The sequence below is a fragment of the Cucurbita moschata genome, unplaced genomic scaffold (assembly GCF_002738365.1).
Source record: "Cucurbita moschata cultivar Rifu unplaced genomic scaffold, Cmos_1.0 Cmo_Scf00016, whole genome shotgun sequence".
Taxonomy (NCBI): domain Eukaryota; kingdom Viridiplantae; phylum Streptophyta; class Magnoliopsida; order Cucurbitales; family Cucurbitaceae; genus Cucurbita; species Cucurbita moschata.
In genome coordinates, this window is record NW_019268532.1 from 3,010,057 (window position 1) to 3,017,287 (window position 7,231).

Genomic DNA, 7,231 nt, shown 5'->3' on the forward strand with positions numbered 1-7,231 from the left:
ATCGAGTAATATGGTCTATGTCTATTTTTTCAAAAAAAAAAATTATCATTAGAATTAAATATCTCTATTTTAATAATGCTTACAATATTTAGGCATAAAATTATACTATAAACAAACAAATATATTTGTACAATATTTTTTTAATTACAAAATCATTTTGAATGCTCCCCCAAGAATAAAGTTATCATGGTTGTTTATTTAAATAATGTCCAAGAATAACATGAGTTTTACATTATTTTTCATTCCCAACTCCATTACTCGACCAAATAACTATCCATAATAATACAAACAATAAGAACAATCAATATAAAACAGTCACTCCATGCACATTTTTTAGATCAAATTGAACCCCCGAAAAAAAAGGTTCACCTTGTTGGTATAGGTAGTGACATTCAATTATTTTAAGTATTTCTATCCTTAGATCTTTCTCATTCAAACATGGTCTCGATTCATTCATGTATCTATCTTCGGTATAGAGAGCGACTTTCAATTATTTTAAGCATTTCTTAGCTATCCTATCCTTTATATCCCTCTCATTCAGACATAATCTCGATTCATTCATGTATTCCTCTTTTACTCAGATGTCGCATTTGTTTAACAATACCTCTCACTCGAGTTTTACAATACGTTTCTTCCTTCTATATATTCTATCCTGGGGCGTTACAAATGGTATCAGAGCTAGACACCGGACGATGTGTGAGCCTTCTCGCTGTTCCTCGAAGGGGGGTAGACACGAGGTGGTGTGTCAGTAAGGACGCGGGGCCCAAAGGGGGTGGATTTGGGGGCAGTCCCACATCGATTAGAGGAAAGAAAGAGTGGTAGCGAGAACGCTGGGCCCTGAAGGAGGGTGGATTGTGATGTCCCACATTGGATGGGGAGGAGAACAAACCACCATTTATAAGGGTGTGAAAACATTTCCTTAGTAGACGTGTTTTAAAGCCTTGAGGGGAAGCCCAAAAGAGAAAGTCCAAAGAGGATAATATTTGGGTAAAAAACAATGGCTTGTTACAAGCAACCATTAAAAAAAATCATATCTTTTTACTGCGCTAGTCTAAGAAAGTATTCTAGAGACCATCGTTTATACAAATCGTCTTAACGTAACTTTATAATTAGACAATGATTTTAACTAATCACCATTTTTTTCATTTAAATCTTTTAGCAACTTTTTTTCTTGGATGAAATTTGAACCTCTAGAATTATAATAAATAATGTTAAAATTAAAAAATATATATTCTGAAGAGGGAAGCATTTTGATTGGACGGCATACGGGCATAGCTATTGGTGGTGATTCGGGCAGCCCATATGCATGGAACACAAGTTATCAAAAAGTGGTGGTCATTTCAATCCTCTCAAGAATATCATTCCAAACTTTCATTGATTTGCCTTTATTCCTTTTTAAATTGTAAATGCTCCTTATATAATGAGAAGCTTATCCTAAATAATAATAAATAAATAATGATAATGATCCAATTCCTAAGTTTACACGAATTTGAGTAGGAGCTCAAATGACTCGATGACTCGAACAATTCGGATTATCTAACTCAAATTGTAAGGATTGGGCTGCGTTAGATTCTCGAGTTTGAGATTATTGGTTATGTAGAATTCTCTAAATAATTAAAAAAAAATGAGCAACCCGATCATCCAATCTTACCCTATCTGTAAAGGATTGGGTTGAGTTGGATCATGAACTCTAGTCTAGTCATTCGAGTTACCATCCCGATCAACTGAAAATTTGAGTTAGTTAAAAAGAAATATTGGGTTACGTTTAGTTTTTTTTTTTTTTTTAACATTTAGAAGTTAAAAAAAGTTTAATTTTTACGTGTACAATTGTTACCGTTCATATTTTCGAGGTAGTTTTTACATTTTGATCTAATTAATAGTAATAATAATATCAATACTTATTTGGTAAAAAAAAAATTGTATTTGATTTAATATATCCATTGATATTTAATTAATTTTTATTCAAAATATAATTTCTCCACCATAGAACCCAATCCTAACACTTTAGATGGAAAAATTGGACAAAGAGGAAATTATATTAGATTGATAAGATCTCGAATTTAAATAAAATATATATAATACATAAGGGAAAAAAAAATTAACAACGTATATGTAATTTCAACAAATAGTGTATTTACGACATTTGGTATATTGAATTAGCTTGTTCATCTCGTCCATGCTGACAACACCGTCATGGTTATCATCAACGGTGCGTAGGGCTTCTTCAGCTCTAAAGGCACTAAAACGTGACCCAAGATAGCTGAAGGCTTGCTTCAATTCCTCCTTTGATAGCTTTCCGTCTCCGTCTCGATCGTGGCTCTTGAATATATCCAACAGCTGTTCTTCTGAGACTGGAACGAGAACTCGTTTGTAGGTTTTACTTTTGGAATTCCCCATCGAACAAGGAAGGGATTAATGAGATGTTTGTGTGTGGGTTGAAAGGATCGGTAGGATTATTTGGGGTTTTTATACATAGGGAAAGCATCTCATTCATTCATATGTATAGCTGTATATCTGGTCAACTAATTCGGTCAAAATTTTGTACTAGGGATCAATTTGGTAAGGAATAAAAGTACAATTAAAACCAATGTTAGAAATCGATGGGCTCGACATGACACGTATCAAATCAATTCTTATGTCAAAACGTGAGGCACATTCATGTATTCTGTTGTCTTGTGCCACGATCAAATAATAGTATCAGATGTATGGTAGACATGTGACACTCAAGTACAACATATATATATATATATATATATATATATATAAATGAATCGATATCAGATCTAAATGGGAATAACCAAGAGAATAGAAAGTAACTTTCGTGAAGGCTGATTTCACCAAAGGTATTGTTAAAATAACTATTAGGAGTGTTCGTGAATTTTACCATTGGCCAACCTCTATAAGATCGGTCATTTTACCATTGGTCAACCTGAAAGTTGGGTCCTACCCACAAGGGTCGGCCTCAAGAACCTCAACCTTGGCCAATTCTCACGACACACCACACATTTTTCACTCGAAAAGATATATATAAAAAATATTATTCAACTTTCAAAAAAAAGAAAAATGAAAAAGATGGAAAGAAAAACAAAAAGGAATATTATTCTAAGCATAGAAGCAAATACGTATGGGCATTTGGGGTGTTGGATTCGATTCGATAGCACATGGGCATAGTTTGTGGTGGCGATTCGAGCAGCCTGTATATTAGAACAAGTTCGCTATGGGCGGTGGTCATTTCAATATTTTAAATTAAGAATATTATAACCAAATTTTATTAAATTATTTTTTATTTTTGAAATATTTAAAACTCTCATTATAAAAGATAAATAAAAAAAATAAAAAAATAAAAACATTGGTAGTGAGAAGCCATGTGTGTTTATTTAATGTGATAATGATCCATTTGCATGGGTGTTAATTAATTATGATAATAAACTAATATGTTTAAATCTCACATTTTAATATTTTATATCTCAATTGTGTTAAATATTTTAAATTTAAATTATCTCTTATTAAATCACATCAAACTTTTTTATATTCTGAAATATGAAAGCTTTTATTATACATATAAAAATATATTTATTTGAAACGGGTATTAAAAAAGTTGTTAAAGTCGAATTTTATAGTCGACATAAAAATGATATTAATATAAATATCTAACGAGCATGTGTTATTTAATGTAACAAAGAGAAGAGACTAGAGGGTTGTCACAAGAGATGATAAGATGAAAATTAGAGGAATACTTCCCCTATGGATGATGAGTGCGAACGTGCACAGTATGATGACGAGTAGAGTGATCATGGGGAGCATGACACCAGGGGTTTCACTGACTTCTAAACGTCGCTACAGAGTAGCTTGACCTAGAGAGGGTCTAGGGGTGTGCGAGCCTCCTTGGGACTTACACTCGCACGTGTGGGTCGTGTGTAGGGAAGTACTACACATCCACAGTAGTTCGAGACTAGAGGTCACCCCTATATGAGATAGAGATAGATCCCAAGAGCATGATTGCATGTATTTGCATTTGCATGGCCCCTATAGTGAGGTCACTTACCGAATATTCTTTGAAATACTGAAGCAGTGTGCCACATCATTTTTCAGGTAAAGGTAAAGTGCACATGAACGGAAGACATCAACATCGCGAGTAGAGACTGTGGCAAGTGCATAATATCTAAATTCCTAGTCTTATGTTAAAATAGGTTGTTTTGCATTTCTTTGTTTTAAATTATTTTGTATTTGTTTTTAATTTCTCTAAATTTCAGCATTTTGTTTTTAAACACATAAGATCACGGCTGTATTCTGCATTTCGTATTTAAACACGTAAGATCATGGTTGAATTCTCAAGAGACAGAAGATGTTTTAAATGTGGTTGTGTTCTCGAGAGATAGAAGATGTTTTAAATGTTGTCGACATTTATATTAGAGATGAGGTTTGTTTTTTAAGAGTTATACTCTGTATTTTAGCAGAGCATGAGACGTTAGACTTTGAATTTAAATAAAACAAGAACAAACGTAAAATACTGAAACACAAAATAAAACGGGAAACCATGCCATTCTTATGACCTAGTTTGAATTCAAGTATCGAAGTCAAACACTCGAGTGTGCTCATAGTTCTTATTTGGTAGGTGATGTTCTTTCCACTAAAATAAATTTTACCGTTGCTATCGTATGAAGATAACGTGTCACTCTATCCATATTTTGGCAATAGCAATTGGCCATGTTTGAGAGAAAGAAAAAACTTGTTGGAAAGATTTACCTTACATATTCAAAGGTTGAGTAAGAATTATGAAAAATTAAAATTAAAATCTAGACGAAAAAATTCAAATGAAAAATCTGGCATCGAGAATCAAATCAAAGTCGGTCAATACTCGTTGGCTGAGGTCAATCAACACATCTTGGCCAAGGCCGAAGCCGAAACCAATCAACACTCATTCATTAAGGTTAGCCAAGTTATTCAAGCAGTCTTAGATTCGAAATCTGGATTCAACACATGATGGCTCTATCCATTCTCTTCCGACATGGTCACGTCACTTACTCCTTGCTTCTCACAAACCAATATAATCTTTGGAGAATGCTTTGTCCTCATCCACATGCATCTTAAGAAAATTTCAATGAGGTCACCTAACATAGAATTGCTCTAAGCAAAACACGCTTAACTATGGAGTTCTTATGATTGAGCCACAGACAAGGAGGTGTACCCGTTGGAAGAGATAGTAATTTCAATTCTTTTAAGTTTGAGTCATCTTATCCTCAAAATCACTCTAGTTTGAATATGGTCTTGCTTCATTCAAGTAGCCCTCTTTTACTCAGGTATCACATGCCTACTAGATTTTGTTTCGGAGAGTCACTACTTTAATACAAACCCAACCCAAACTACCGGAAATTCTCGATATATCGTAGAGAGAGGCCAAGTGGGTGTGAAGCCCGAGGCTTACCAAAAAGTACAACATGTAAAAGAGTTGGAATCTATTCCACTCACATCTAGACATGCAAATGAATCTTAGAACCAAACTAAGGCTGAATATAAAGAGAATATAAAGAGAGATTAATTACTTTACATAAAGTTAATGCAACCTTATTCATTTAGTAACATGAAGATATGTTAGGAATAGATCCGATATCATGGTACATGGATACCGAGAGCCAATTGAAAGAGTAATTGAAGCTACAACTTCTCATAAAATTATTTTTTAAAGAGCGTCTATTAGGTAGATGTTTTCACACCCTTATAAAAGAATGTTTCGTTCTTCTCCCCAACTGACGTGGGATCTCACAATCCACCCACCTTCGGGGTCCAGCGTACGAGTGCTTTCCACACCGTTATAAAAAGTGTTTCGCTCGTGGCCCAGCGGATGAGTGCTTTCCACATCCTTATAAAGAGTGTTTTATTCTCCTCCCCAACCAAAGTGGGATCTCACAATCCACTTCTTTCGGGGTCCAGCATCCTCATTAGCACTCGTTTTTTTCTTCAATCGATTTGGGACCCCCACCAAATCCACTCGCTCCTTTCTCCAATCGATGTGAGACCCCCACCAAATCCACTCCCTTCGAGGCCCAGCGTCCTTGCTTGCACATTGTCTCATGTTCACCCCCCTTCGAGGCTCAGCCTCCTCGATGGCACACAGTTCGATGTCTGGCTCTAATACCATTTGTAATAACTCAAGCCCACCACTAGCAGATATTATCCTCTTTGATCTTTCCCTTTCGAACTTCTCCTTAAAGTTTTTAAAACAGGTCTGTTAGGGGAGAGGTTTTCACGCCCTTATAAAGAGTGTTTCGTTCTCTTCTATAACCCGACCTCTTAAGCCCAAAAAAAACTAGAACCAGCAATCCTAGGGATATTGTAAGAACCACTTACAACCCTAAAATGGTCTCATGCACTCTTTTGACTTAATTTAGAAAGAAGTTGAAAAAACCCTATGTGGGCCATATAAAACCGTTCTTTAAGTTTCTCCTTCGCAAAATTCTTTGGTCACATTCTTCTCTCTTAAATAAATTTAACCATTGAGATCAGTAAATGTCAGACATCACTTTTGTTCAAATTTTGACAACCATTAATATTATTATTTTAAAGTTCTAACATCATGTGGCTCTAGAGATTGAAGCTTCCAAATAATGGATTCAATGTATTAATAAAGGGTGAAAAAAAAAGATTCTAGGGCGGGTCAGATGGGTAAAAATTGAATACGAACAACATACTTACCCAAATTGGGTGGAGAATCTCATCTTGAAGCGCAAGGGAAAAAAAAAGAACTTTGTAATTTTTTTAATGGCATAAAGACGGAGAATCCTGATATAATACATAAACGAAAAATAAAAATAAAATAAGATGTCTCGATTCAAATACGGTACCAATTCATATTAATCAACTCAACTCCTAGAATTAGCACAACTTCCTTTGCCCCAATCCCTAAAGAGCTCTTTAAATGGATAAATGGAATAGAGGAAATGATATTGATGCTAAGAATGGAGACGAGTAATATGAATTGAGATATCTTATTTTTATTTTTATTTTTTTTACCTCTAATGGACAAATAGATTGAGATGAACCACAATTTAATGATTAAAATTAAGATATTAACTCATTGAGACGTACACTCGTGAACCCATAAACAATAAATATAACTCAATTGTTTGAGTCCATAGAAACTCATCTAAAGTTTATTCATCATTCAACAAGGAGGGTTATGCCCCCCCCCCCCCCCCCCCCCCCCCCCCCCCCCCCCCCCCCCCCCCCCCCC